This window comes from Rhipicephalus sanguineus, chromosome 5 (assembly GCF_013339695.2).
Source record: "Rhipicephalus sanguineus isolate Rsan-2018 chromosome 5, BIME_Rsan_1.4, whole genome shotgun sequence".
Classification (NCBI taxonomy): domain Eukaryota; kingdom Metazoa; phylum Arthropoda; class Arachnida; order Ixodida; family Ixodidae; genus Rhipicephalus; species Rhipicephalus sanguineus.
Window position 1 is genome coordinate 59,231,438 of NC_051180.1, and position 25,602 is coordinate 59,257,039.

The window sequence follows — 25,602 nt, forward strand, 5'->3', positions numbered from 1 at the left end:
TAAAAGTACAGTTTCCACTTTCGCAGGCAAACGCCATAACTATATGCAAGTCATAAAGGGCCACATTCGCCCAGGTTGTCTACGAATACGATAAGCGCCAACCACTGAAGTTGGTCTACGTAGCACTTTCCAAGGCTACCAGCCTCGACGGCCTATACCTCACCAACGCAAAAGGTGACTTCAGGTTCCGACGTGCCGCCGGCTCTATCGGCAGACAGTCTGTCGAAGACATGGACCGGCTAGCAAACAGGCCTCTAAACACTATCTTGGACCGAACTACCCCCTTCATTTGATACCGCAACCACGACAATCACCTCAGGCTCACCGCTCTCAATGTACAGTCTGTGCACAATCTAGCACATGTACGACCTCGAAAAAGACGTTCTCCTCAAAGAAACTGGCACGTTAGCACTTTCTGAAACCTGGACCAATGACCCAACTGTGTCGTCCACAGCAAGCTGCTTCATTGCAGGCGCGGAGGCGTGGGCACATATAAGAACACGGCAATGCGAAACTTCAACGTAGCCGCATGCCACTTCGCCGGCCGCCAGACACAGAAGACACATGACAAGCAGCGGAATCAGCAAGGTCTGCGTTGCCATCTACCTGAGAACTCTCAAGAACCCCTTCCACACATGCACACATGTTCGTGAAACGTGCGTGCGTTCTCTTTCATAATGGACAAGTGTAAGCACTACATATCAGCTTACCACGTCTAGTGTTGTTAATACCCATGTTGTTGTTGGCATCGTTACGCAACTGTGAACAGCTGGTTATATAACACACGTGCGACTCTTCAACACAGTTGTGTGCGCATACCATTTGCACATATCTTTAGCGTTACTTCGCAACGTTTCGCTCAATGTAAAAAAGTTACGCCAGAGTCACCTTCCTGCCGCATGCCTCGCGTAACGTCGATTCCCCCGGTACGTGGGATCTGCCGAATCTTTTTTTTTTTCGATTGACGAAAAGTTCTTGAAACAAATGGTGACGATAAGGCATGTCATCACGGTCTATAATAAACTTCAGTGAAAAGTGGTACATAAAAACTAAACGGAATAGCAGAATATGCATTTTCTTTAGGGAGACGTTGAAGATCTAAGCTCAAGTGTCCCCAGCGGTGAAAAGAAAAAGCCACTTTGTTTGGGACATCATTTTAGTTGTGAGGCGTCCTTCTCGTGCTCCTCATAAAAGCACCTTTGTTGCTTTTCTGGTCCTTAATTGGTTCCCAGAGTGGGCTGCCATTGCAAAATCTCTGGCCGGCCATGAAACATCGGCGTCACACACCGTCGCTTCATGACCAGACAGTCTAAGCACAAGTAGCAGCTATACTTTCTTTTTCACGTTGTGTAGACATATACGAAGTTGTAGGCCGTAGAATGTTGCCAGTCAGTAACAGGGTTAAGAGAGAGCGGTTCATTACATATATTGCGATAGCAATCATATGGACGCTCTCGGAGAAATTTTGCCGTCGCCGTCATGTCCCGGATGTGTATATGTATGTATATATAAATAAAAACAACACAGACAAATAAATTAGAAGAAAAAATTCCAAAGCACGCCACCGGGATTCGGGGCTAGAGGTCGCCACCTGCGACGTCTAGCCCCGCAGCGTGACGCGTTAGACAACTGGACCACGCGCCATTCGTTGTTTTGAATGCTAACGGCGAGCCCCTTATATACACCATTTACTGCTGGTGGTACGCAGAGCTCGGAGGTGCTTCAGCGTGTGCAGCAGGGCTGACGTTTGGTGGGCTTGAAAAGGAGCCAGAATTCAAGCAAAAGGTAGCCAAAGTAGCCATGTCATTGAACGTTTTCGCCAAATTTGTAGCCACATAGAAAGTAAGTGCTATTATAATCAACGATTTTATTATTGATCAATTCGTATTTTATATCCTTTTTTTAATAAGCAAGATCATAGAAATAAGAGCGCATATTTACCCCTCTTGCTTGGCGTTCAAGCCACAGAGAGGCTGCAAATAACTGAATAAATTAAAATAAATTCAGTGCGTCTGCATATAACTTACATAGAGTAGAGTTCTTGCCAGATATAGAGTAATCTTGGAACATTGCAGCAAAGAAAGCTGCAGGGGCATTATACGTCGAAGCAGTTTTTACTCAAAGCCGCAGACCGAACCTCATTGGTAGATTAGGAAAAATTACTGCAAAAGCACAAAGAGACAACACGAAGCTATTAAGTTACGAAGTGGTACTGACAACTGCCCATTTATGAGACAACGCCGACCTTATATATACCATACGTATACGTATGCGCCGGAAAAGAATAGCCTCAACAAGCGTGTGACAAATATAGACAAAGACAACAAAGGCGGAGAGTACGTAAGCATCGCGCGGCAAGAAACAGAAGTCCATCCTGAGTAACAGAGACTGAGGGCGAACTACTGCCTGTACGATCTCTCTTTCCAACTGACCATTTTTCCTGCTGATTTCAGCCTCAGATAACCTAGGAGAGCAGCCCCGGTAGCTACGGCAGTGAATTAATAGGGATTAATTAAATACCAGCCCAACTAAAGAGAGTGAAATCTGGTAGAAGTTGGACAGCCCGGCTTCATTTTCTTAAAGTCGACTGCTTTGTCAAGTTCACACGAGAACACGCGCTGCGTATCACAATTGTAAACTTGCGCGTAGCATCAGCATAGACCGCAGAAAGCGTGACCGGCATGCTAGCTACACGTTTGCCGACATGCATGCAATAGCCACTCCGTATTTGCAGGCGCACCGCGCGTTGCCTTCGTTCGGGTCTATGCGCCAGCCCGCTGCTGGGGGGACGACGCGCGGGTACGTTGGATGACACGACAGAAAAGCTTAGAGACAACGTATTTGATGTGCAAATAATGAGAAACATGGCTACTTCATGTGCCAGAACAAAATTTAAAAAGTAGCCAGAAAGTAGCCATGGAGCTAAGCTGAAATTTCTGTCGCCAGAGTGGGTCGAAAAGCAGCCAGTTTGGCGCAAGGTAGCCACAAACGGCGACCCCGGTGTGTAGTATCACCCGCCAGGTTGCCCGAACAGCGCGTTTTAATTAAAGCAACGCTCCTAGATTTTACTGAAAACTGCCCTTGAGACGCGCACTAAAAGGTGGCCCATTTCTGTATACCCACTCGCGATGTGGAACGCTGGGTAAACAATGCGTCGAACGCAACCGCGAGGCAGGAGACGCGGAGGGGTCATTCCACGCGCCGCAGTTTTCAAGAAGAGAAAGTCTCTAAGAACGTTAGGCTGTGGCGCGCTGTTCAAACACAAAGGAGCGACAGCTGTGGCAGTTGTTAGTTCGCGCTCGTCCTGTGTGTACCTGTGCGTTCTTTTCTAGCGTCCTTCCTTGTCTTTGAGCAGCGCGCTGCAAGTGTCGAGCTGTGACCGTTCGCGCTCGTCCTGTGTGTGTTCTTTTCGTGCGTCCTTTGCGCTTGAGCGGTGCGCTGCAAGTATCGAGCTGCTTGCCGTTCTTCGTGTGACGTTCTGATTCGTTGCTATCGCATTCATTGCTTCGCCGTTGCGGCGAAACTGTGACTTTTATTTAGATAATAGTTAGCTTCTTTCTACACTCCGTAACCCTCTTCTTTCTTTTGTGCTTCCTTCTGCTAGAAGCAACTTGCGTCTGCTGCGTCATTCGGTCCTGTAAAAATAAAAAAAGTACCCGCAAACGGAAGACTCAGGCGAGCTTCTCAGATTGTAATGAAGCGCACCAGCAGGGTCACCAGAATTCACCAGCAAAGAGTGGGCAATCAATACATAAGTTAGAAAGAAACTAAAAAAATTTAATGAAATATTCGCCTAGTTACTATTCACGTGGGTGTGCGCGCTTCTCTGTTGGTATATAAGTGCGTGCGCGTGTGTGTATCTGTGTTTATTATCCAGGAGAGGTGCGTATATTCTAACGCATATTTATCGTTGCCCTTAAATACATCGTACAAACCCAGCAAATGAGGTGGAATTTGAGATGGAAGTATAAAATTATACCGCTGAAAAACTGTAGCAATCAATCTGAAGTTTCCGCAACAGCATTGCTTCATATGTCGCTAAGGCCAAAATTTTGAAACGCCCAGATGTTATATACTTGAGCAAGCGAAAGAAAAGCACAATTTCATCGTCACTTAAGGATTTTGTAACTGCAGAATAACGGCGCCGCAAGAAAATACAAAATGCGCACATATATAAATGGTGTAAAAAACACTGAAAGCGTCTGAAAAGTACCAGCTATTAAAAATTCAGCGTCCGCTGCACACCGCCTTCGCAGCGACAACTAAAGTCAGTCATTGGGCTGCACTAGTTTCGCAACCGACAGTTTTTAAGTCAAATGACCTGTTTTCCTCAATGGCACTTTCCAACAAAATAATAAATGAATAAAACTGGATGAATAAAATGTGCGCTTGAGTGTTTCTCAAGTCATTGTGAGTCTCATTGCGAAATACCAAACGACGGCCCAGAAAAGTGAATATTTTTTACTTCACTTTTACTAGCATTGATTCAACAAAAAGAAAGAAATGAGGAGATACAGCGGCCGTCTTTGTTTAAACGAAACGTATTTTTCCAATGCCTGTTTCCTAAATTGTCCCGAGAAAATCGTTATCCTTCTCTTTCGTCTTGTGTGTGTTCGTGTGTGTAAGTGGTTGAAGTTCTAGAAAAATAAAGAACCATATTTGGGATCAATAAAGAAAAAAAATGATGGTTTCAATATTTCATATTCTCAAGCACGAAGATTTCGCCAATGGTTTCTCGATTTTACGAAGGTGTCACGCTTCAAAGACATATGCATATTTTTTTTTTCCTATCGTAACCACAATTACCTTTCCTCATATTCACTATATCAGTCGTAAAGAAAAAGAAGCACCCCAGAGTCTTCGCTGTTTTCTTGCGCCACTGCTTGGCCATGAAAGAAATAAGCCACCCAGTACGTCACCTTGTTGAATATTTACTTACTCAAACGATACGAGTTGCGGCGACTTCAAATACCATCTGGATTCCGCCGAAGAGAGGCCACTCTGCTATGCCGCTTATGGCTAAGAGTGGCTTTCACGAAGTCATATTCGTTTCGAATAGGGATGGCCGACAACGCTCTTTGCGACGCCTGCGGCACCGAGGAGACATTGCAGCATATCTTCTGCGACTGTCCTCGCTACGCTGCGCAGAGACGATCCCTGATATTCGCTCTCGCTCGTCTTCACAACGGACCGTTGACACTAGAAACAATTCTTCAATGTCATCCTGGTAAGTCATCGAGAATTCAAGCAACCAAGGCATTGCTCAAATTCCTAAGGACAACAGACTTACACGAGCGGCTGTAGACCTTTTAATGATGCCGCATACCGCACAAGACTGCCGCTCTGCGCTGTGAAGTTATGTCTGTGCGTGTGTGTTCCCCTCTCTTTTTTCTCTTTCTTTACTCTTCTTTCAATCTCCCCCTTCCCTTCCCCCTGTGCAGGGTAGCATACCGGTTATGCCAAACTGGTTAACATCCCTGTCTTTCCTCTCCCCATTTTCCTTCCTTCCTACTCAAGCGATAATTATATAACCAACCAATAACCATACACCACCAGCACTGCTACTCATTCTTATTCAACCGAAGCTTGTTGTGAGTTACAGATTTCGGAGGCGGCGGCGATGGCTTCTTACGCGAAAAACCCGGCGGCGGTGACTGTACAGAAATGCGGATGTACAGTCAACCACAAAAGTTTATGGACCACGCGAGCGCGTGGCCAAGAGGCTCTTCGCAACACTTCCGCTACGTCAACGGCAATCGACAGCAGCGCTACGCCCAAGACGCATCCCTCCCTTAATCTATGGCTTGGCTATTTTCTCCCTCGGCAAAAATATTTTCCGCCTTTCACTTTTTAACGCGACGCACTCATCGGGAGCTGCGGCTACGCGCTTCTGTTTTGCAACAAGCACCCTTTAAGCATAACCGTTAGCCGCAATCTGTCTCGCCGAGTGACATCAACCAACGGCACACCGTTCCAGGCACGGCGTGATAACTTTGATTCTGCTATCTAAGTTGAAGTATGACTGTCGTATTGCAGATAAGCGCTTTGCGTGAAAACAACGAACTAACGATGCGCGTCGGGCCAGTAGAAAATTTATATGCCAGTGCGTAACAACAAGACCCATTCCGGGCCAGCGCCCCGGTCGACGGTAGGTGGCGCACCGCTAGGTGGCAGTTCGGCACGCGCTCGCGTGGTCCGTAAACCTTGGCGGTTGAGTGAACAGAAATGTGTTCCTCGTAGGTGCGCCGGTCAAACGCGTACTTGTATATGCGCCGTTTTCCAATAATTGATGCTCTCTCGACCGTGGGCCTGTAGGTGACCAATCGTTTCTGACATGGCAATTTGATATTTCATCGAAGTCACTTGAATTTCACGTTGCCACATTTCCTCTTTGCCTGGATATGAGCGCATGACCGTCGTTGTTGCCTGTGGCAACAGAAGTGTTGCGCTGCTAAGCACGTGGGTGAAGGTCTCATTCCCGGAAGAGAAATGGGAAAGAGGAAGAGAGGCTTACCAAACGAGACGATTAGCAATGACCAATGGAATGCGAGACAGCCGCAGAGGCTCAGGTAGTTTTCGTTCTGGGCCTTGCTTGACGCAAACACGGCAAGAAAGAACGACTGAGATGATGGGAGAGAGTGTATAGCACGGCAGGCCGGTCATTGAAGTGGCGAGAGGAAAGCGTGCGTTTTTGACGTGGGTCGCGCCGCACTTGATAAATGAGCGTCGATAAGGTGCGATCGTTAAAGAAGTTCCTAGACACGGCTAACTGCAGGATCAGCAAGCGTCGCTGAAACCGGTGAGAGCTCACGATGAAAGAAGGGGAAAAGAAGGCCGTGTTGTGATTCTCGTTCAAATAATTTGATGGCATGAGATCGAGAGTCTAGGTCAGCTCTTTCGAGATTGCTTCTTTATGTTTTACACGACTATTCATTACGCTAAGAAGTGTTTCTACAGACACTGTCGTCTTTTCTGTAATTGTACAAAATGATTTTCATCAAACCACCTAGAACACGCGTTAACTTTTGTTGTGTTTTCATTTTTTGCGAGAGCGAATTCTGCGTTATTGAAATGTGTCTTGTTTGTGCCACTAGCCCGAAAAAGCTTCTGTTGGCTCAAATTTACTACCCTGTCTGTCCGACGGAATGCATTGATAAAAATTGGGGGCCGCTTAAGCTTCGCCTTTAAGAGTTGAACGCGATAGCGATATCCTGTCCCTGGTGCGCACTTCGAACACTACGAGTGTTTAACAGCATGCACGCACTAAGATGTGTGCCTTATGTAATGGGTAGCATGCTTTAAAACAGAAACTTTTTCGAAGTTGCGATGCACCCACTACGTGGCCTTAAGGGAATACGCGCAGTAATGTGTGTGCCTTTTGTAATGGGTGGCTGTCTTTAAACCACCAAGTCGTTATGATATTGACATGGTGTGACGCCCGATAGCAATGTACGCTTGTACCACGCAATATTACTGCGATATTAAATCTCGTACTGTGACACTTGTATACAGGACGCGTATTTTTGGGAAGCATGAAAGTTAATTTCAGTGCAGCTCCAAGCAAAGGCGTGGCTGTGTGGTAGAACACCTGTTTCCCACGCAGACGGCCTGGGTTCGATTCTCACTCGGACTCAACATTTTTATTATTTATTTTATTTGTAGCTTTTTCGATTTTTCGGTCACGGTCAAGATGATGATTTTTCGCTCACAACCAACGGTGCCGACGCCGACGGCGGAATTTCTGCGATACGAGCTCTTTAACGCTATCGCGTTAAAATGATATTGCTTCTTACTATCAACCTATAGCAACGCAAGTTTTTCTTGTTATCTCTTGATTTATTTATTATCACATCACATGCACTAATATCCGGTATCATGTGGCAGTATCAGATATTTAGTTTATTTAGGTGGTCGAACGACCACCCCTCGCAGGTATAGCTTCTCGTTCGATTCCTGGAGTAGTGCTCCATTTTTATTGTACGACACGTTTTTTTCTTTTTTTAATTTCAGGTAATCTTTAAGCTCCTTTTATTTAAAGAGGTTAAAGAGGTGCCCTGTCATATTTGCCCTATTTATTTCCTTTTTAGTTGTATCATACTTCTACGTTTGGCCTTTAGCGCTTCATATTCTCTGTTTTACAGCGAAAGCTGTTATGAGATCATTTCACCGGCCGTTTTTGGCGCCGTAGTTGTCCGCCGCCGCCGCCGCCGCCGCCGCCGCCGCTGCCGCCGCCGCCGCCGCCGCCGCCGCTGCCGCTGCCGCCGCCGCCGCCGCCGGTGTCCGTAACCAGTATCGATCGAAATAAGAAAAAAAACGAAATAAGAAAAAATTCCAGGATGGAACGAGGTTCGAACCTGGGCCCTCTGCGTGTGAGCCCAGTATTCAACCTCTGAGCCATGCCGGTGGTTGAAACTGCCTTGCAAAAAGTTCTATACAGGCTTCGTGTCGGGAACGAACCACATTAGCATATGCAATATAGCGTGGTAGAAGAGTAAAATAAGCACCAAGCGTCGCACAACGTGAATTCTGCAACCAGGCGTCACACAATGCGAATTGCGCAGCGAGTAGGTTGTGAAATGCTTCCAACCCATTACAAAGATCTCTACCATAATTCTTCGTCGTCATCAGGCACATCATCAACAAAGTGCGCATAATGCCTTACATGCGTTTACCAGGTACCACGGATCTCCGTAAAATGACGAAAAATGGCAGGGTGCCTGCTGCCCTACTTCTCAAAAATTAGAATGATTTAGAGCGTAGTGGGTTCCTCGCAAGTGCACTTGTATTGGTTGCCAAAGAAGCCTATAAGCGCAGATCCATTTCCTCGGGGTCTCAGTAAAATTACAATGCTTTATAGCGTAGTGGGTTCCTCGCAAGCGCACTTGGATTGGTTGCCAAGGAAGCCCATGAGCGCATGATCCATTTCCTCGGGGTCTCAGTAAAGTTCTGCGCCCCCCCCCCCCGTCTCTCTCCCACGTCAACGTATGTTATACAGCATGACGGGAGAGGGAAATAGCGAGCGGGCGTCACCCAATGCAAATTACATAACTGATGGGCCGTTTAAAGCTTCCAACCCATTACAAATGGCTGAGCCATAATTATTCATCGTCATCAGTCGTCGCGTCAGCAAAGTGCACATAATGCCTTACAGACGTGTAGCTGGTGCCTCGCTTCTCCGCAGAATGACGAATAATGGCTTAGTAGGTGCTTCCCAACTTCACAAAAATTGTGATTTATGGCGTAGTGGGTACCTTTCTAGTCTACTTGTATTGTAGCCCCAAGAGAGCTTACAACGGGCTCTAGAAACGCCGCTCTTCCAGCTTTCGCTGTGACTGTGCTGCGGTTTCAGCGCAGGCCTGGCGTTTTTTTTGTGTGTGTGCATTGATAAATGTTTGTTTGCGTTCTTATTTTGTGCTATCCTGATTTTCTCGCACATTTAATATGTTCTTTTTTATTGTACTTTTCACGAAGGGTCCCCTTGCACTCCACTGACTATGGAATCCTACTCTGTAAAACATTTTCCCCGCTAACGTGTCGTTACGTTTGTGATATTTATTAGCAACCATGATAAGACACGGCAAAAAAAATTAGGGCGGATTATCTGGTGAGACAGGCTGAATACGTAAACGGCGACTTCATTTCTGACAAGCACAACGTCTGCAAAGGAGATGAAAACATAGTTTTCGTCTCATCTCCACAGTTTTCGTCTACTGCTGTGCAGAGCACAGCAGTAGTGGAGGTAAATTGCTTTTGAATGTATTTGCACAGTAAAGTTGTGAAAACACTTTTCACGCTGAAATCAGCTCCAAGTTGCATATTATTTTTCGCATACATTAAGTGAAGTCTCCTGGCAAGAAATGTTTCTCTGCCGCAATATTCATGTCTCTCAGCAACGACCAATATTCTTTGTCTAAGGACGTAACTGTTACACCTGGAGCAGCGTTTACCTGTGAAATATAGTGGGGCTTGTAAATATGTCACGTTTCTTTTGTGTGTGTTTTTCGTAAAGCGCTGTAACGTCTATTAAAGTGCAATAAATCAATATTTCATTTTTTCTCATGAAAACTACACGCACAGAATATTTATTCAGAGGGAGGTCCCATTGCACATGATTGAAACGGGACTCCTTCATTCTACATCATTCTATACATGTTGCATATAGCTTTCAATATCGTTTGTTCTTTTTGTATCATTTCGTTTGTCTCAAGTTGCGTCCAATAGGCGATTTACCTTCTATAAGGAACTAATTAAATATCTGCAAAGAAGCCGCCGGAAAGCCGAGGGACATGCAATTTCAACAGGTGTCGGGTGCATTGTTGCCTGTTAAAACTGCTTCGCAAGACATCACCGTAACACGTGGCATTCTCATAATCACTAAGAGATAAATTCCGCGGAATGTTTCGGGGTGCTTTTTATATGAAAAACCAAAATAGCCAGATAGCTCCGACGTGAACAACTGAATAAATTGGCTGGCCTGACAGCAGTTCTGCAGTGCTATCTGCCGATAAGTAGGGCGCTGTCCACGAATAGAAGGGGGACAAAAACAGCGACAGGACATGACTTATGCTTTGATATCTGACAGTCGAACGCACTCTGCTGGTATTGGATTTACATCAGGAACGGAAGTGTAGCTGGCTTCTTGTCTTGTCATTCATCGTATTCTTCGACATACTCTGTATGAATACGCGATCTAGTGTACGCACTGTTTGCGTGGTTGTGTACGCAAAGCATTCCTTCGTTGTACGCCTATGATCACCTCGACACCTCGTGTGACCATGAGAATGCATTTTGACGCTAAGATGATAACGCGACGGCAATGCGTTTCCAGCGCTTGCGTCTGCACCTATCACTGTATTGTGCTTTATTAAGGGCCGTCCCAATTCATCTTAACCCTTTCAGGCGCCACCTATGAAGAATTATCCGTCAATACGTCACATCGGTACAACGTTATTTCAAGGCACTCGATATTATATAGAAATAATGTGATAATACGCTAATTTACGCCTGTTATAGTAATTACTTCTACTCAAACTGCAATTAAATATATATTTATTGTGAAGTCATTCGTGCTCTGTTTTTGCATAAGTATAATCAAATCTAAGGCTAGAAACACAGTGCAAATTCGTTTTCGGTTATGTCCATTTTGAGCAAAGAAAAATTATACTTTTGTCGTGGCTTGCGGGAAGCGGAACGTCGAACGACTCGTCTAACATGTTAGTTCCTTCAGCAAAGTGACCACATGCAACATTACACTCCAAAATGAAGCTAAATGAAGACAAATTTATTATGCAGGAGGTTCAGTTCATCCAAATCTCGATATATCTTGCTCTTTGTAGCCCCTAGTCAGCACAACTATCAAAAACAAGTGGTGTACACAAATGTGTACATAGCGTCTCAAAGGGTTAATTTTTGGACTACAACTTGTGTACAATATGCCATGAAAAATTGAGACATACCCGCCGCAAAATTTTCCTTAGGAGCTGTTATATATTTAACATATTGAACGAACCCAGTTTTTGTTTGTTTAGTTAGTGAAACATAGATTTTAATAGGAGAACGCGATAGATCACTTATACAGCGAAGTACGGACAGGATGATTCGCTTGAAGCGTCGTCTGTGCATATTTGTTAATTTACACATGTAAACACGTATTACATCTTGCCATAACGCAAGCGATTCGCCCGAGACCTGTCGCTTGACCGTCGCTGTGCGCTAATAGGTAACTGTTAACACAGTGAACCTCTACAATGGGGCCAATTCGTTCATTTCATTCGAGGTGTATAGTTTCATTTGTCGATGGCATGGTGAATGATGTCAATGACAGCTGCAGAATCCTTGGCAAGAAATGGATCCACCACGTCAAGTCGCTGAAGCTTGCTTCGCAGGAATTCCGCGACACACTTTTGCCACGTACCACGTTCGGAAACTATGACCCGAAAAGGGCTATCTTCCTTGTGTGTCTTTACCGAAAAAAACATATCAAGACAGTCACCTTCAGTACCCTCCATTTGTCTTACGACGGACACCAAGTTAAGCTCATTACACAGCTGCTTTGCCCGTGACCTTACTTTCTTTAGTGACACTCTGCTGACTGGGTTAAAGACAGCCTGAACTGCAGCGGAGGCCTTACCACGGTACACGTCTTGCCTGAGCACGGCGAAACCTCCCTCTTAGTCAGCGGGAAGAACACAAAGCTCGTGCTCCCGGAGTGTAGCCCTTTTGGGGTCATCGTTTCCGAACGTGGTACGTGGCAAAAGTGTGTCGCGGAATTCCTGCAAAGCAAACTTCAGCTAGTTGAGGTGGTGAATGATGTCCCCAGCCCATCCCTTGCATGAGTCTGAAATAGAAACTCCATAAATAATAAATATAGGAGGAAGAACTACTAACTAGCAAGGTCTGCTCTTTTTTCCTGCAAACAAGCAAATAGAGCGTACCATATGCAACCCTGACCTTTCCGACAGGCGGAGCTCAGCGCCATTCGATTCCTCTCTATATACACTGAAAGAAGAATAATGTTTCTGCTTCTCGTGTTCGTGGATTACCGAGACTATTTACGCATCTACATAGATGCGCGCATGCTGGACACTGGAGATCGGCTGTAAGATGAGCTAGTCCTTGTTCAGGCACAGGTTATCCCGTGCGAGCGTGCTTACATTTTTTTTTCTGTCTGGTGGGCGTAACATGAGCAAAGAAGAAGAGGGAATGAAAAGAGATGGTTGCTAGTGCTAGCAGACGGGAATAGATTTACTATGTAAGCTCGAGCCATATGTGGGCGGCGTTGCTTGCTTCTTGACAGCCGCATTCCTTCGTTTCTTTTTCGTGAGCTCACAGTAAGTATATCGTATTAACTGTAGGCAAAAAGTAGCCTATGCGACGTACGGCGTAGTTAAGAACGTAAGCTGCCACATGAGAGTTCTCACTCGATTCCTTCGCCAGAAGACGCGGAGCTCGAATCCACGGTCTTCACTTGTATCAGATTAACGTTGTTGCCTTCCGTGTTTCTGTTGGCTATGCTTCTTTACTTTATCGCGTTCTTTTCGCGGTATTTTTTACTCATTTCTCGTTTACTCTGCAGCACTACTGGTTGGAAATTACATGCCGGCGACATGGCGGCACGTGCGTGTCCTTGTGAGCATAGGCATAACAAAGTGTAAAAGAGAGAAAGACTTTCATGAGAAAGGTCTGCTTATGTTGAACGTGATGTCAGGTCTCGGGTGACACGCTGTCTACTGAACGTTTTTCGAGGACAGCACTACTATACGGCTACGCGGAAGAAGCAAAGTACACATTCCAGAACGAGACACTCTGGGCAAAGCTTTGTGCTTAGCAGTGGTGCTGTCTTACGGGAACCTCTTTGTGGAACCAAAGCTGTTACTGGGGTTTATACGCACACGTAGAGCGTGAAAGCTTGATTCAGCGTCCTCTGACTAACAAAACGGCAAAAAAAAATTTCTCTAATGAGGCCATATAGTTACCAAATGCGAGCTAAAGTAGCAAAAGAATACGCGAAATGAAAACTACGTGTACTTTCATGGCTCTGAAATTTTAAACTTTGCCGACACCTGCGCGATGAGCACATTTACCAATTTTGTTGATCTGTAATATGCACACAATATGAGTAGGTCCGCTTGGGTTATATTTCGTCATTTTGCATCGTCTTTTTTTAGAGGTTTACACCATCTTGCAGTTACTAGAATTGTACCTAAGATCACGGCCGGACTCGAAAGGCGCGAACGATCGCACGCCTTTCCAGTCCGGCTGTTGTTATGACCAGGGTTCGTGTTATCCCACCGCTTTCATCAGACTGGTTCACTCGGGCCCGGCGGGTCACGTCAATGGTAGCTGGCCCCCGCCGGTGTGCCCGTTAGCCCATCTTCTGCAGAGAGGAAGGCGCGTCCGTACTAGAGAGAACAGAGGTTTATTTACAGATGCATGAAGAGATATCAAGAGAGAGAGATTGACACCAAGTGTCCGGCTTATAAAGCCCAAAGTCAGACAACCTTGAGACACTCAAAACCGGTGTCCGTAGCTCCAGCCAATCCGGCGACTTGCCATCTCGGTGTCCGGCCTCCCGAAAGGAGGTAATGAGTCACACAATACACACAAGCCACACCCCAACGACCACAGGGTGAGGATGAGAGTCCGAAAGGGCAGAAGGGAAAGAAGTGTCGCTGACCTCCAGAAAGGGAGACGACTGCTTCCCCGAACCAGCGCACTCCTTTATGTCTGCGCTCGCGAAAGCCGGAATGCAGCGGTTTGGTGAGAAACCCGAGGTAGACGCTGTCCCATGCCAACTGCACCCGCTAGCAAGAGTCGTCCGATGCTTTCCCTTTTGTTCCAGTCAGAACCTGACTGCAGCTGCACTGCACACCTGCCTGCCCTCGCGGGCATAAGTTCCCAAAACATGCCGCGTTCAGTGTCTTCTTCCAAGAACCAGCCTAAGGGGAAACATTAAGTGACAAGCGTGACTGACATCAGCGCCCATCATGGCGCCGGCCACGTCGCGTCCAAATGCCGATCGTAACACTGTGCTTAGATCTATGCGTTGTCATTACAAGTAGAGCCCTTGTACGCGGTATCGTATGGTTCGCGTTCGAGCTTCAAGAAATACGCAATATGTCAAAGAGTGACCTGTAGATTTTTTTATCAGGAATCATGCGGATGTTTTGTTCAGTGATGTCAGTAATACAAACAGACACGCGCACTTGATGAGAGGCAGAACGGTAATCACAGCAGAGGACCATCGAAGCAGAGGGTTACAAATGCGTTATCGCAGTTCATATAAATTTCTAATGACCAAAAGATCAACAATAAACTCGAAAAATGGAGGTCAAAATTCATCTGAAACGTTTCATTATGACCTCTATGGTAGCTCTTCTTTTACTCTGGGACCTTGCCACCAGGAGACAAAATCTATGAATTAATTATTTGACTACAGAATGATCGACTGGTCGATCATCGATGGATGATGTGAATATTCCCGGTCTTTTGCAGCGGACACAACGAATAAAATTGACAATTAATATCCTCCCTCTCAACTTTGACCTTTTACTATTCGCTTTTATGGCGTTCCAAACGACGGTACTGGCATCACGCGGTCAGATATATATAGCATATGAAATCTACTATTACACGCACTAACATTTCCATGGCATGAATTCTTAGGCGAATATAGGACTTTAAATTTTTTAAAGATCAAAAGAACCTTGCCCGTATTGAACTTCACGAAGCTCCCATTCCAAATATTTGTCTCGGGTCGCACACTGGAATCTTGTCAAAGGAAGAGTCTGAGATCTGAGAGCGGCTGCAAACTCGCCTCGCTGCTGCCGCTGCTGTATTTTTTTATTGCATTTGGGTTTCACCAGCTGCGATGCGATCAGAATCGCACCGTACCACCTCTATACCTTTGCTAAGAAAAATATTGACATTGAGCTTCAGAAATGCCTGATGTCTGTCTCTTCCTCAGTGTTGTTATCCTCTTTACTTTTTTTCTGGTGCGGAAAAAAAGCACGCGTTTCACTTTTACAAGCTTTTCCAAATCACGAGCGTTCTTTCAAATCATTTAAGATGCACGCTAGTCGTGACGCCTACAACGCACTGCCGGAAATTTAAAAAGAGTTGTACATAAGTTCACATTCCAAGAATATTTTGGCATTACTCGTTCATCTTGCGATGAAATAAGATGTATGTGGATATGTGCCGTCTGTGTCACGATATACGCACTCGATCCATATTAAATGCGATATGCAGCTGTTTAAATAGAGAAGTAATCTGCACGCGACGCGGTTTTATTTGAATGTCGCCTCCGAGTATTATCACGACACCACGTGGAATTGAGTTAATATAGGTCGCGATTCGTAAGTACCCTTATTCCTTACAAAAGTATACCTTGCCTTATTATTTATGCGGTAAATACTACGGGATGATCGTATCCAAATATTAATAATGAACATGTTAACCAAATGCGTGAGGATATCGAGCGCAACGCCAAACCTTGCTACCGCTTGCTAATGCTTCGTCTTCAAGTGAAAATGGCATTTTCTTTGCTCAGGCTTTATCTACGATTGACCAACGAAACCCGTCCTGGGGACTTACTGTCTGTGTCTTTTCGCTGCTAAACGCTAAACCCAAGCGCGCGGGTTCGATTCCCCGGTCACGGCGGTGGCCGTATCTCGATGTGGTAAGGTGCAACAGCTTCCTTGCACTTATATTCGGGTACGCGTTATAGAACCCCAGCTGGTCAACATTGAGACAAAGTCAGCCATTACCGCTTGTGATAATCATGACGTAGTTCTTGAACGTGTATCTTGAACGTTGAATGACGTAGTTCTTGAACGTGTTCTTGAACAAGCACTTAGGGCCATAGCTGTGCCGTCGTCACGCCAAGTTGGGGAGACTGAACGTTCCGGTGCCTTAGCGTCGAATCAAAGTGATATCAAAGCCTTGCAGAAACATTTTCCCTATGACTATCTCTGCTTTCAAAATATCATGAATACCGATGAAGGAAATGAAAAGAGTTAAAGAAAGCAAAACGAAACATTAGCCTGCATTGTCAGGAATGGCCAGTCGAAGTCAGACGCCGATCCCCTTTTTCTCGTGCATGACTTGTTTGGCGCAGCAGTACAGCTCTCCCTATAAACGGTGCCGTGGACAAGAGATTTAAAGTACGATCCATGGGAGTGTAGAATATTGGTTCCAATCGAAGGAAACGAAACCTGGGTGGTTTTTCTTATTTACTTTTGGGAACACTGGCCAAGATCCAGCTGGTATTAAGAAAAAGCTATCCAGTAACAACTATAAAACAGCTGCAATATTTGGAAAAGAACCCGAGGAATGATAAATATAATCAGGTGCAAAGTATAAAGCTTCATTAACGCCTTTGAACAACTATAAGTCCGTCAAAGACACAACAAGAATAGTTGTTTCCATATGCAAGAGAGGAGACCCGTAGAGAAAGAATTGTAGGCGCTGAAAACTTTCTTGCAATTTGTGTGTGTGTGTGTGTGTGTGTGTGTGTGTGTGTGTGTGTGTGTGTGTGTGTGTGTGTGTGTGTGTGTGTGTGTGTGTGTGTGTGTGTGTGTGTGTGTGTGTGTGTGTGTGTGTGTGTGTGTGTGTGTGTGTGCGTGCGTGCGTGCGTGTGCGTTTCATAAACACTGCTGCCTATAGTTTGGTATCCAGACATAACTGTAACGAGTTGGTACACATCTACATATGCATACGCATACTATATGTACTGAAATGTAACAAAAGAGAAATAATTGAAATATTTTGAATAACATAAACGATGCCATAGCCCCTGGACGAACACTAAGTGACGGGCTCTAAGAAATCAAAGAGGAGCCTTCGAAAAAACAGCAGGATGCCCTTAGATTGAAAATTTCACGTACTCATGCCATTAAGTAACTCGGAAAGTTTCGTAATATCCTATTATCTTTCCCGCTCTTTCTTTCTTTCTTCCTTCCTTCCTTTCTTTCTTTCTTTCCTTCTTCCTTTCTTTCTTTTTTTCTTTCTTTTTATCTTTCTTTCCATGTCCATACACACCTATTCTGACACACCTTTCATTGGGCCCGGCTCGTTCTTTTGAAATCAAAATCTGCTTTGCATGTCCGCGCCTATTTACACATATTTTCCGCGAAATTGAATGCGTTCGTGCTACCTTCTCAATGAGTTTTCTGGCGCCAAAGTACTGCGATGAACTCGAATGAAAGCCTACTTTATGCTCATCATCACGCGCCACAGGTTCGTGCGGAGAAAAAGCTTAATTTCCACCCTTTCCGCCGTACGCTCGGTCTTTCTGATACGGACTTTTTTCTTCTCTTCTTTCTTTCTAGAAATAACTCGTATCATATCTCCTCATCCTTTCCTGTTAGCGCTTTGGACTCCCTATCGCGAACCCTGAGGACAGAGCCGGATTCAATTGTTTCCCAGCCACCTAACTCCCTTTGCAGTTCAGCCCTCCCTTCATCCCGTTATTTCCCTTCCTTCCCTAGTTCCTTCTCCAAACTTTCCAACACGCACTAACTTGCCAGTGATTGGCTCTGAAGTTTTTTTCTTTTTTCTATGTGTCTCACAGAAGCGCTTTTACAGAACCGTTCGGTGAAGTTCGCCGGTCGTAACGGTTACGCCATGTGCAGTAAGACATGCAGCCCTATCGAAAGCGTGAGCCTAAACTCAATCCCTGCCAACTCCTTCCTACTTCATTCATCTACTTTTCTTTCCCGTCGTGCTTTGATCAATTAGAGAGCTTGCGGAGCAGTGAAGATTTTAAACGGCATTAAACAGACGCGTGCGGCCACGCGCGAAGAAATGAAGACTAGGTGTAAGCCTCGCCCGACGAGTTCCTGGCGCTGATATGTAAAGTTCGTTATGTGGAAGCGCCGGTGGCACTTTGCAGAGAAACTTAACCTGTAAAACGTAGAAAGGATCGGGAGGAGGAGGAAAGGTGGTACTTTGATTGGGTTCTGTAAATATATAACTATATTGTAAGACGGAAGATGATCAGGCCAGACAGCGATAGCAGACCACCTATTCCGCAGGAACTACCCATATTTATCCACGAAGATCAGGGATGATGATGGATACATGCAATTGAGAACGACGATTGCGCTCTTCTGTTACAAATATTTAACACATAAGTATGCACTCGAACATCTCCTAGAGGCCTTTAACGAGAATGTGAACTTTTGAGGTATGGGAAAATGGCAATGTGTAAAATCTGAGATGCGAACGGAAAATATTTCTGTGCTGAAATTGTGCGTCGATTCCTTCACTTTTCTTGTGTGCGTGCGTGCGTGCGTGCGTGCGTGCGTGCGTGTGTGTGTGTGTGTGTGTGTGTGTGTGTGTGTGTGTGTGTGTGTGTGTGTGTGTGTGTGTGTGTGTGTGTGTGTGTGTGTGTGTGTGTGTGTGTGTTTACGCGCGCGTGACAGTCATAGCTATTCATATGGCTACCTACCGCTGCTGGCTTCCCGTGGACCTAATCGCCCGGTTGTTCCACCGCAGTGGCGGCTAGCGGTACGTGCCCAGTCAAGCTCGCATAGACGCGTAACATTAAAATTCACTCGGTCGTGCATCTTTAATCGCCGAACGCGAGTATTGGACATGATTTTTTTTTATCTGCCAGCATGACGAGAGATTAAAAGAAAATAAAGAAGAGAGGGACGCACGACCTTTCCTGTGAACCGGCATAGCGACGCATAATGGGCGTGCGCTAACTGCCCAACTGACCCACGCCATGCATAGCTCACGTAAGAGTTTGCGTGGGCTGAATGCCCAGTGGTGCTTCGGTGCAATTGCCGGTGGCTGCTCTGCGTGGCAATGCGAGGCCTCTTCCTCCAGCCACCCTTCCTCTAACGACGCGCGCTCAGTAGGGCTCTATAGTCTGCCTGCTCATCTGGATGCACGTTGTACCAGACGCAAACTATGCTTTCCTCTTTCATAGAGAGGCGATGTCCTAAAGGGTATGACAGAGGCGTTAAGCTCCACGTCCAGTGGTGGGAATGCTGGGAATGTGCAAAGGACAGTGGGTAGGTGGTAAAGCTGTGACCAGAAACGATGATGACGGTTCGGATGAAAGAACTGTGGCAGTTTGTGTGGTTTTGGCCGCTAATTGAGATAAAGGAAGGACGATCACTTTAATGAAGAAAAAAAAACGTTGACGTCGACTCGGAGGACATGCTTCTATTATGATATATTCTACGGTATATATAGATGGGGCAGTGAAAGTTATAAATGAATGACGAAGAGTGTGATGATGAAGTGGACGAAAAAAAAAGACATTACACGCACACACGTGCATACAAATTTTACTTCAATATTATAAGCTGGCGAACTGGGCGACTTGGTGAGCGTTCATTTCACGTAACGCGTGAGCGGGTGAACAAAGAAAAATGGGGCAATACCACACGCATAGCATTTGCTGCACTGTTAAACACATCACGAGATTGACGAACTGCAGGAAATCTGCTGTGTATGATATTCGCTTGTCATGTGGCACAATATACATAGCGCGGACAGGCTAGTATGTTAACAAACATCCAAGACAGCTCCTTAATTTAAAGAATGGAACAATCGCTTCTAATTTGTCTAGACATTGTCAATAGTACGACTGCGCCGCAAGACTTGAAAAACCACGACTCTCTTCGAACATGAGCATCAATGAGCCCGAGAAATTTCCTAGGCTTTTTTTTTTTTTTTTTGCGTATGGAATATAACAAGGACATCTGTGTCAGTCAGACGTTTGTGATTTCTGCATCACTGTGAGTCAGATTTCTTGAGACAACTACTCGTTGGAACAACTACTAACATTATTAACAGCCACTCGTTGGAAAAAATGGCGCGACAAAGTACATACACTACAGTGAGACGGACCCGGTTTCCCGTTGGCCTTAACTATTCATCGCAGGAACTTCCTGTATGCCAAACACCGCTAATGTAGACGGATATATAAACGATTCTTCTGCATAACCACTGTCTCGTTCATTCTCAACTTTGCCGGAGAGCGATTGAGTTTGTTCAGTGTCAACGAACGCGCAGAACTTGCACGAAATTATCCCCCCCCCCTACCGCCCCCTCCCTCTCTCATTAACTTCAATGAAAGAATTATATGGGAGAGCAGACACTTCGCTAATGCACTTCAAGAAAATAACGGTGGCGGATTCTGTCGGCTAAATGAAGAAACGTTCGACCGAAGAACACTTTCTGAAAGTAGCGGTACTTTTGATTTGTCAGCGAAGTATATATGTTGGTGCGCAGCTATTATATATTTTTTTTGTTAGGTCGTTTTGCAGAGCACGGAGGATTAAGGAGCAAGTATAGAAGAAAAAACACTACCGCGTATAATCTTAGTGAGAAATTTGATAAGTGAGCTCCTCGTAGGCAGAGGATCACATTTGCAGGAGGCGCGGGCAGCTCCCGTTCTTCCTTGCCTGTGTCTATATAGCGCCCTAAAATCATGCATTCCAAATCGCACCAACTTGCCCAAGAAGAAGCTTTATTAGGGCCAAGTTGGTGCGATAACTGGCTAATGAATTGAAATCCCAACCAATGTGAACTAATGACGGTCTTTCAGCGGTACGAAGGAGGAGGAAGAGGAAGGAAAGGCAGGAAGGTCAACCAGACGCACGTCCGGTTTTCTATCCTACGCTGGGGGAAGGGGATTAAGGGATGAAAAGGTGAAAAGATAGAAAGAAGTGAGCATACGAAAAAAAAAAAGCGTGAGGGTAAACAACGCTGCTGCGTTCCATGCACGCAAAGAAAGATAGATAATAATTGTTGGGGTTTAACGTCCCAAAACCACGGTATAATTATGAGGGACGCCCCAGTGGAGGGCTCCGGAAATTTCAACCACCTGGGGTTGTTTAACGCCCACCTAAATATAAGTACACGGACCTCAAGCATTTTCGCCTCCATCGAAAATGCGGTCGCCGGAGCTGGGAGCGACGTTCGGGTCAGCAGTCGAGCACCGAAACCACACGACCACCGTGCCGAGTGAAAAAACAAAGAAAGAAAAAGAAGAAAAAAATCACAGGGTCTCTTGTGCATTCACCGAAGACGACTCGAAGACGAAAACCATCTTCTTTTGGTTCTCAGTCGATGTATTAGGGAGACTACATGAACGGCCAGTCATGTAGGCTCCCTCGGTGTATTTATCCTGCCCCGCGACCCTGCGAAAGTTTCGTGCACCTAGCGTGGTTTCGCACTGCCTCCAGGATTGGAGGCACCTCACCTGGTTTTGCACTGCCTCCGTGATCAGCCCACCTTTGACCAAGCTACGATGTCATGTGATGACGGCGTAGGCTTATGCCATAGGAGCGAAGGAACGAGACTCGGCTGAACCAAAATTGACGCCAGCCATGGCTTCACGTGCCATTGCGAAGCGCCGTCTTTATTTTCTTCTCTTGAGGTCGCGCGCTCTCCGGTTTTGTTCGCCGCCCAAAGGAGGGCGCTACAACGGCATTATGTGGCGTTACGTCACATGACGTCACGCCAGAATTCGTGACGTTATGATGACGTCGTATGGTGACGTCATCACGTTATGATTTTTTGCACCACTCCTCCCCGACGTCGCAGGACGCGGGAAGCCGACGGTCAAATTTCGTGTTTAGTGAAGCACATAAGGCTTTCGCTTAAAAAAAAAAAAGGATTGGTTCTTTCGTGTCTTCACAAAGCTCCTCAACGTATAAACTAGGTGACATCTCACTTGGTCATGTCTCATGATATCAATGCTTAGGCGTTACTATTAACTGCACACAATCAAATATGAAACACCCTTATTAGAGCATAATCAGGAACAGTGCTATTCGCACACTGCAGGGGCTTAGCAATAAATTTTTTCTGTGGGGGGGGGGGGGGGGGTCCGATTCCCTTGTGTGCATCCATATATATACACATCTAAAAAGCAATTTTTTTCTGGTGGAGGGGTGATACCTCCCTCTGGCTATACCAATTGTAAGCTGGCCCTGGGATACTTATAAATGACGTAAGGTCAATAAAGCCCCACCTTACCTCAGACGTGCGCCGCTGCCATCTGGAATTCCCAACACGCAGCTCTTATTGGTATTTTGAATTAATTCGAAATAACGCCACGTGGTTCATTATTGCACATTATCATCAGGCATTAAGTATAGCAGCAATGAAACACACTCTGCCATTATCATATTTATCTCTGCGTCTTCAGTACATCAGTCGACATCAGGGGCGTAGCCAGAAATTTTTTCCGGGGGGGGGGGGACACCTTATTGATCTGAATTGTGGGTCATTTTGTGCTCCCTATGCCATGGCAAAAAAAAAATTCGGGGGGGGGGGGCAGGAGGGGGGGCAATGGGCCTGCCACTCCATTCGGTCCAGGAACGTTGCTTGACACCTTCGTACTTGTGCCATGCCTCGGCATTTTTGGTTGTCGTGCCAGGCATGGCGAGAGCCGAAAGAATTGATGGCCTCAATCCACAGGGCAGCGTCGTCCTGGAAGCCTCGGAACTCCGGCACCGCCCAAACAGCCGATGATGAAGCGTTAGATGCGAACACGGAGTTGGTCGACGCCAGGACGTCGAGCTGCTTAGACAGTTGCGTGAAGGCATGCAAGACATCCACGACTCTGTCGAGTGAGGCGCCCGATGAGCAGGAAATCACGTCCGCGGAGTATGCGGCGGTCGCAGTACTCACGCCGGCGAGATCCACGGCCAAGGGAGCGTGGACGGCGTCTCTTGGCGGCTCAGATATTGGTAGACTCTTTGCTACTCGATCCACACCTTTGGAAGCGTGAGCTGCGTTCCCAGAAAAGATCCCGGGCGCCGTGAGGTCGTGAACCGGTAGCGCGGCGTCTGTAAACTGAAGTAAAGCCACCGAGGAGGCCTGGACGCCGTCCCCAGACGGTGCTATCAGCGCCGGCAGGTTCACAGGTACTGAGGAGGCATGGACGCCGTCCTGGAACAGCGCTTGGTGCGGCGGCAGGTAGGCCGGTTCCATGGCCGAGGAAGCGCGGACGGCTGTCCTTGGATGGCGGCTCTGGAACACCGATGACGCACGAACACAGGCGGTGTGGGCCTTAAGGATTCGTTTTCGACGACTGCGCCATTGTAATGCAAAGAAACAAGAGACGTAGACACAACGCCTGTTCAATAGGCCGGCTGTTCTATTCTGCCTCGTCTTTCTCTTCTTCGCACAAGCCGATCGCGCGCTAGTGCTATGTGCCGTTCTTCATCATTACACTCGGCCACGCTGCAAGTATGGCATCCTGTCAACATTGTCTTGTCTGTAGCCTTCCTGGACACTTCACCGGCATCTGCAGTACTAATGTCTGGTGGTCTGCATTGGCCATTTTACCAAAGATACGTTACGGTTTATGTACAAAAATAGGTTTATCTACAGCAGGGGTAGGCAGCCTTTTGAGGCGGAGGGCCGAATTGCATGAAGCCGACACGGCAGGAGCCAGACGGCCAATCGGGGTTGGGGGGAATGTAAAAAATTAACTGGAATACAAATCATGTTTATTTTCAGCACGCACGTCACAAAGTTGCAATTTTCAAACATAGGCTACAAGCAAAAACCCCGTTTGAGATTACAACTGCCATGTCGGCCTTCAGGTAGGAAGTGACAAAGAGAGAGGGGGGGGGGGCGTTCTGAGGTCGTACCGGGGGCCGCATAATATTGCCCCGCAGGCCGCATATGGCCCGCGGGCCGCTGGTTGCCTTCCCCTGATCTACAGTATTTACGCTGAGGCAGCGGACGGGGCCATCACAGCAAGGATGGCGAACCATGCTGCGAACAGCTCCTCCTTTCTCCTCGTCCGCAAGATAAGCGGCTCATAACAATATCAACGGGGTTGATGATCTAACACGCACACGGCTCACGCACGCGCACACAAAGGCGCGGTGAGGGAAACGCGGGACAGTGCGAGAGATGTAGCAACGCCACTATATGCTGTACACTGGTAAGGACGTACGAGCCAAATGAGTTGCGTGATCGATTCCCCTCGTCGCGTGCTAATCTGGACTTTTCTCAAATGACCTTCTCGTCGCCGACAACATGATTCCCTGAGCGAACGCACTTGCGACTGAGCGAGAGGGAATGTTATCGTAGGCAGCCTAATTCCGCCATCATTCATAAGCATCGTGTTCCCGCGGCTAAACAACTGGCTACACGCCACTCTGTCTTCGCGAGGCCCGTCTCATCCTTCTTGTCCTGTCATCACGTAGACTCCGGCAGCATTATGATCCGCACTTTGCCAGGCACGTGTGAAGAAACTTATTGCGTCTCCGCTACGGCGCTATTGCCCGGGGCTTCGCGTGTGCGGACAGGCAGCACGTGAACTTGCTTATGTGCACACCGAGTCCATAGACGTAAACACCCGCTATTGAGCTCATATAGTGCGCCTGGATCAAACCCAAACCAGAGGGCAAATCGGTGGACTTGAAGGCACACAAGGGGAAACAACTAATCGGTTTCGATCATTAATTGTACTCCGAGAACTCTAATGTAAATTTCCTCTTTATAGATAGAGGAGAGAATCAAGGTCAAAGTTTCATTTACAGACATCGCGCCGAAATCTTCGCGCGTGTCGTCACAAATTTCAATACGTATTTTTCGTATTTTGGAGACATTTGATCAAGGAAACTTCCTGAAACTTGGTATGTTAGGTCTCCGACTTCCTCGGAAAACAATATGTAACGTTATTTTTACCGATTAGGAACTACGTAGGCCTTAGTAGACGCCGTCAAAATGCATGACGTCACGGCGTCTGGTGCAGGAATTTCAAGGTAGCGTGGCCACCCACTTTTTTTTTTTTTTTGCACGTTTTCTCGCTTACCAGGCCTCTTCTCGAGGCAAGCGTGTTGTTTTCGGTATCTTGAAAGAGTAATTTCCTAATGTGAGAAAAATCGTTTTTCTTCTTAGTGCCCTCTTAAGACACAAAGGGACTGAATATTCTGATCTTGACTACGTACAGTTCGCTCGAATTTCGGGTTGATACGAATCCTCATAAAGTCGTCCCAAAGAATGCGTTTATAAATGACGCTAAAGTGATACACTAAATCATTTTAGAGCGATACATTATTCTTTAAAAACACTAGTGTCGGCAATTTTGCCGTCATAAGTAAGTTAAAGGGG